A 6,567-nucleotide genomic window follows, 5' to 3' on the forward strand; every position below is an offset into this window, starting at 1 on the left:
GCTATACATGCCCTGCGTTCCAATACTCATACAACCATGCTATTTAGTAGGGGGGAAAAAAGAATTAGCATGCATATTACATACTAAACTACATACTTTGTAAGGGCAGCTGCAGTACATACTAAAAGTAAAAAGTACAAGTATGCGATTTGGAATGCAGGGATGGAGATTTTAGCCTATTTGACGCACGCGAGACACAGCTGCTGTGAGAGATGCATAAAAATAAATAAATACATATTCAAAAATTTAAAAAAATAAATAAAAAATACAAAATACAAAATTAGTTCATCTCTTATTTTTGACATGTTTCTTTAATTATGATCAAGATCTGGCCGTTATTAACCCTCCTGTTAAGTTCAAATTACTAACATCTTTTATGTTTGGGGTCAATTTGACCCCAGCCAATTTTTAAAGTCTCTAAATAAATGATTAACATAATTTTAATTGCTTCATATGTAATGACTTTTCCTAATTTAATGGGTAGGCTACTATCGGGTAAACATGAAATTCACATGAGGATGTTTTCAATGTCCTCTACACACTTTGTAGCATCGGTTATAAATAACAAAAATTACCTGGAAATAATATAAAGCCATTAAAACACCAAAAACAGATTTCTTTACAATATTAGGTCAATCAGTGAGATTTTATGGTGATTTGCATATTTTTCCATAGTCGCGTAATAGGAATACTGGATGTAGGCCTATAAGTGGGGGTGGGGATATGTTTTATTTAAAGGGCTATTTAGGTCATCAACAAAGACACATAAAGTACCTGACACATAAACTTTTAACAATTTTAATTATAATAATTTTGTGGAGGTTTAAACTGCTGGGGTCAAATTGACCCCAAACATAGAAGATGTTAGTAATTTGAACATAACAGGAAGGTTAATAACGGCCAGACCTTGATCAAAATTAAAGGAACATGTCGAAAATACATTTTCCTGTGAACACGATCCTCTGCCATGTCAGAACCAGAATCAGAATCAGAAATACTTCATTAGGTCCCAAGGGGTGTGTGTGTGTGTGTGTGTGTGTGTGTGTGTGTGTTATAATTTGGCCATCCTGTCTCCAAAGAAGGATTTTAAGCGCCCATCACAAATGCTATAAAAATTATCTGTATGTATCTGTGTATACATACGATAGTTTTTGTTCCCTCTATTTTACAGCCTGCCATTGGTTATGAAATAACTGTGCTACAATGGCAGCAGCAGCAGTGTGTCTGGTAGTAAACAGTAAAATACATGTTGGCTGTGTCTGTGCGTGTTGGCGAGGCACCAGCGGCAGCCAAAACGACAGTTTGGAGCAGTGGCGTAATTTCACTTTTTTTCAAAAGTGAAATATCAAAAGGGCCCCCTGTCAAATTGTTAACCCAGACCTCAGAGGTAATAAAAACCCGTTTGGGAAAAACGATGTGCGCAAAGACGCACAGTGGAGAGGTGCGCCTTTTTCAATTATTGCCCTACAAGAAAGAGCACTGCATTCATTTCAGGTTGTGAGCGCATGATACATTTATAGATTAGCAAAACGATTTTCAGCAACTTCATCCTGCATGGCTGGTAGCCTACAAGTATTATAGGAGCTTCATACCTGTTAAATCTGTCAATGACCGTCAGCGTCAATCTGTTCTGATTTGCATTTGTTATTCATTTTACATGCATGTAATTACAGAATAAACACAGCACTCTGCTATAAAAGCAATTTTATTTGGATCAACATTTACAACAAATTACAACATAAACAAAATTTAGGCCTACAAAGTGCAATGTTTGTAAAACATTTTTCAATAAAAAAAAAAAAAAAAAAAATACATTGGGAAACACAAGCTACAACATGCCATAAAAACACTTACTTAACAACTAAATAATACACTTTTTAACAAGGTCATTCAGCTGTAGGCCTACTTCTGTTCTCAGCAGGAGTCTCTCCTATTAGGCCAATATTTGGTTACGCTTCACATTAACTGCATAAATGAACGCATTCATAACACATCCATATTAGGGATGAGCGAGTACACCACTATCTGTATCTGTATCTGTATCTGTTAAACCATCTACATTATCCGTATCCGTATCCGAACTCGGAGTGGGCGGGGCCGAAACCGGAAGTCGGCGGGGTTTGCCCTTTGCCCCGGAAGTCGGCTGAGTTTGACCGGAAATGGGTGGGGCTTATCCGGTAGGTTATTTTAAGCCTGAAATTGATATGGGTTGATCAGAGGTTGCTATACTAAACTATTGACAGAACAAGCTTTTTATGAACACAGAACATGAATATTCTTAAGTGCATCAATGAATACAACACATGCATTAGGCAATTATGAAGTACTAGAGAGTGTGTATATATATATATATAGAGAGAGAGAGAGAGAGAGAGAGAGAGAGAGAGAGAGAGAGAGAATTTATATAGCTTAATTTGTAATATTTATACTACTTCTATATTTATTTTTTATGAACTACAGTGAGAAAGTGCCTGTGAAGTTGGTCATTTAGAGTTGTTATTATCATGCATTGATATTGATATCATTATCTCACAGATGCTGCAGATTGTCTCGGTATTTTCTTTTGAAGCTTAAATGGTGGTTAGCCTCGCCTGTCAGGGTCCAGGTGAGTCGGTGATGTGAAAATGGCGTTTAAAAGTTACGAGCCTCTGTGCAGTCGCACTTCCAGCAGTAAGATGGCGTCCAGGAGCCTCTGCTGCCTCTCCACCTTCAGTTTCAGGCGAGAGTTTTGCAGCTTGTACTCGGCCAGTGTCTCCTCCGGCAGAGCCAGCGTCTCCTTGGCGGCTGCAGTTTGTTGCCGCATCACCTGTGATCTCAGCTCGCAGAGTTCAGACATCTCCACCCAGATAGCAAAATACAGTGATTCAACGTTGAATTTTGGTCAAATTGGTTATTTTTGGTTGAGGTTGATAAATCTATGTTGATTCAATGTTTAATTACAGCTACCGTTTCAACATTTGAAAAAATGTTGTTGAATCAGCATTGTATAGATGCTGGTTTTTCAGTGTTGAAATGTCAACATTAAATAGACATGGTTTCAATGTATGGTATGCTGTGCATCTGTGCCCCCGCCCCCCACCTCCGCAGGGGTAGGTGTGCCGTGGGAAGCTCGCGAGACCTGCTCTCGCCTGAGACTGCAGGAGACCCAAAAGAGTAAAGTGGGGCGGCACGGTGGTGCAGTGGTTAGCACTGTCGCCTCACAGTGAGAAGGTCCTGGGTTCGATTCCCACCCAAGGTCCTTTCTGTGTGGAGTTTGCATGTTCTCCCCGTGTCTGCGTGGGTTTCCTCCCAACGTCCAAAAACATGCAGGTTAGGTGAATTGGAGAAGCTACATTGCTCTGCTCTGCGATGGACTGGCGACCTGTCCAGGGCAAGGAGCCTTCGCCCTATGAGCGCTGGGATTGGCTCCAGCACCCGCAACCCTAGTGAGGATAAGCGGTTTAGAAAATGAATGAATGAAGAGTAAAGTGATTATTTTGTGCTTGAATGAGGCATATTTAAAACCTACAGATAAAGGTTGAAAAGTGATGTAATGGTCCTTTAATAATAACATTGTTGCAATGTAGAATCAATGTAATTTCAATGCATTTATAGATGAATCAATATTGATTCAATGTTCGGATTGATTGACTATTCTACATTATTTCAATGTTGAACATAATGTAGTTGAATAAATATTGAATCAATGTTGAGACTGATTGAAAATTCAACATTATTTCAATGTTGATCATAACGAGCGCTTTCAATGTTATTTTCAACATCTGACATCAACGTTGATTCAATCTTAAGCTATGACCATATCTCAATGTTGATTCAATGGATTTTTGCTTTCTGGGCACAAACTTGGTCCTTCACTTCCTGTCGTCTGGGGCGGGTGAGCTGACCAAGAGCAATGTCAGAGGAAGACCTTTATACAATGACTACAGACGGTATGTAAATAGGCAGAGAACAAAAGGTGAGGGAAGCTATTGTGACGCAGTGATCAGGTAGGATGCCATTCGGAACGGGAACAAAAGGCATGAAAAGTGTTTGTGTTCACGCCCACAGGATTAAAGGTCAGGGCCAGACGACAAGATGGTCCAGTCAATTAGCGAGTCTGAATCATTTTTTCCCAGGTCCCGCAGGATTTTAGCCCAAATTTGCTCGTCTGTTCAGCTCATTTCAACGCCGACTGTTTTATCAACCTGACACAATACAATGCCGATTCCACAAAGACATTTTGTAAAGGATGCTGCTGTCCCCACATTGTCTGGACTAACGTCTACTCTGCGACCAGTACGTGATTTTTTTGTCTCTGTCTCATCAAGATGATAACATTTTTGGAAGTTGTAAAGTTTTTCATTGGTACCGTTGAAAACGTTATAGCCGCTAACTTGCCTGTGATTGGCCCGACCGTATGCCACTCAGAAAACAGTCAACCAATCAGTGGAGGGGTGCTGATTCTCTCTTCTGATTGGCTAAACGAAGTGTTTCTCCAGGAGAAATGCAAGAGAGAGGAGCTGTGAAACTATATTTAGCGGACCACAGGCACTCAAAACCACAGGTACATCTTGCAGGGAGATCAGCAGTTCCAATAAAACCCTGGAAAAGTGGACAGCATGGGGCCTTTAATATGGAGTTGGTCCCTTTGCAGCAGCACAGCTTCCACTCCTTTGGGTGGCTTTCTACCAGATGTTGGAGTGTGTCTGTGGGAATTTGCATTTGTGAGATCAGACACTGATGTTGGACCAGAGGGCCCGGCTCGCAATCTGAGGGGCCGAGGCCGAGCCCAGGAGCCAACTTTGGTTGCTGCTGCATAGGAGACCACAGAAACACAGGAAAAGCAGCCACACACACACTGTCTGCATTTGAACGTCAAACAGTTTATTTAGTAAACAGGCATTTATTACAGTAAACACTTTGCCAGAACTCTAATTCTCTCTGTATGAACACAACATATGTAACAAATAGCATTTTTCCACTATAGTACCGTGCCGCGCCGTGGTTCCAGGAACCAACCGTGAAAGATTTCAGCCCGGTTTGACATCTGGTGCTGGCCCGATTAGAACGGGGCCGCGGAGGCGGGCCTAAATATGATCTCCTTTGTGATTGGTCCGTTAGAATGTCAGTTAACCAGGCTGCTACAAACTGACAAGTGACCAGTGTCAACCATTAACCCTTCAGCCAGTAGGCTATTATTTACAAACATTAGTTTCTGGAGAGATCATGGAAGAAATTGATTCGCTTGCTGAGTTTTTTGTTGGGTTTTTCTGTTGTGTAGCTTAGTTTACATTTTTCTTACAAATGGAAATGGAAATGTGACCACTAAGCGCAGATGGCAGAGCATCTGTGAAGATGATGATGATGGCATCAGGCGGGCCGGCCACGACACTGGCCGACCAGTGCTGCGGCCGGCCCGCTTGACGCTGACCAGTGCTGCAGCCGGCCCACCGACGGAAAGTACAATTCTTCTTTTTGTACCATGGAAGAAAGTGGATTCATTTTCACACCTTCAGGGACTCTAAAAGGGCCGACCAACTCTCTTCCCATTATTCCGGCCCAAAACATGACTAACATGGAATAATGGGAAGAGAGTTGGTCGGCCCTTTTAGGGTCCCTGAAGGTGTGAAAATGAATCCACTTTCTTCCATGGTACAAAAAGAAGAATTGTACTTTCCGTAGCAAAATCATCTTCATGCACGACAATGCACCATCTCATGCCGCTAAAAATACCTCTGAGGCGTTGGCCTCCATGGGCATAAAAGGAGGAAACCTCATGGTGTGGCCACCGTCATCCCCTGACCCCAACCCTATTGAGAACCTTTGGAGCATCCTCAAGCAAGAGGATGCTCCAAAGATCTATGAGGGTGGGAGACAGTTTACATCAAAACTGCAGCTCTGGGAGGCTATTCAGACATCCAGCAAAGAAATTCAACCAGAAACTGTCCATAAACTGACAAGTTCAATGGATGCAAGAATTGTGCAGGTGATAACAAAGAAGGGCTCTTATGTTAACATGTAATTTGGCCTGTTAACATGTTTTTGATTGAAATAGCTTTTGATGTCCGTAAATATGACCTTCTACTGCTGCAAAGTCAACAAATGACCATTTTCAGTTCTTTACAACCTACAAAATGTTTTGAAAATCTGTTGTGCATAATAGCTTGGAACAATGTATTTTGAGTATATTTATTTATTTTTTTAAAATACTGTTATCATTTTGAGTTTTGTTCAATAAAAATCAAATTATACTCTAACTGTTGGTGGCTTGAAAATTACACTGACTGTCATTTTCATTGACTATCTAGGAAAATTGGACAAAAATATCATTTGCATAATAAGTTGGAACGCAGTTCATAACAACTCCATGGCAACGAGCGCGCCTCTTTATATTGGAAATGAGCTAAAAATGTGTTGGGATGTGCTGCATCTCTAACATCAGCATCGACTCTGAAGCATCTCCTGCTGCTGCTCTCACTGACACACCCGTGTTTGCTTACATCTGTATGATGCTCGATGAAGCTTCTCCCACACACACACGCACACGCACACGCACACACACACGCACACACACACAGGACTGCGTCT

Source organism: Myripristis murdjan, chromosome 12 (assembly GCF_902150065.1).
Source record: "Myripristis murdjan chromosome 12, fMyrMur1.1, whole genome shotgun sequence".
In the NCBI taxonomy this organism is placed as follows: domain Eukaryota; kingdom Metazoa; phylum Chordata; class Actinopteri; order Holocentriformes; family Holocentridae; genus Myripristis; species Myripristis murdjan.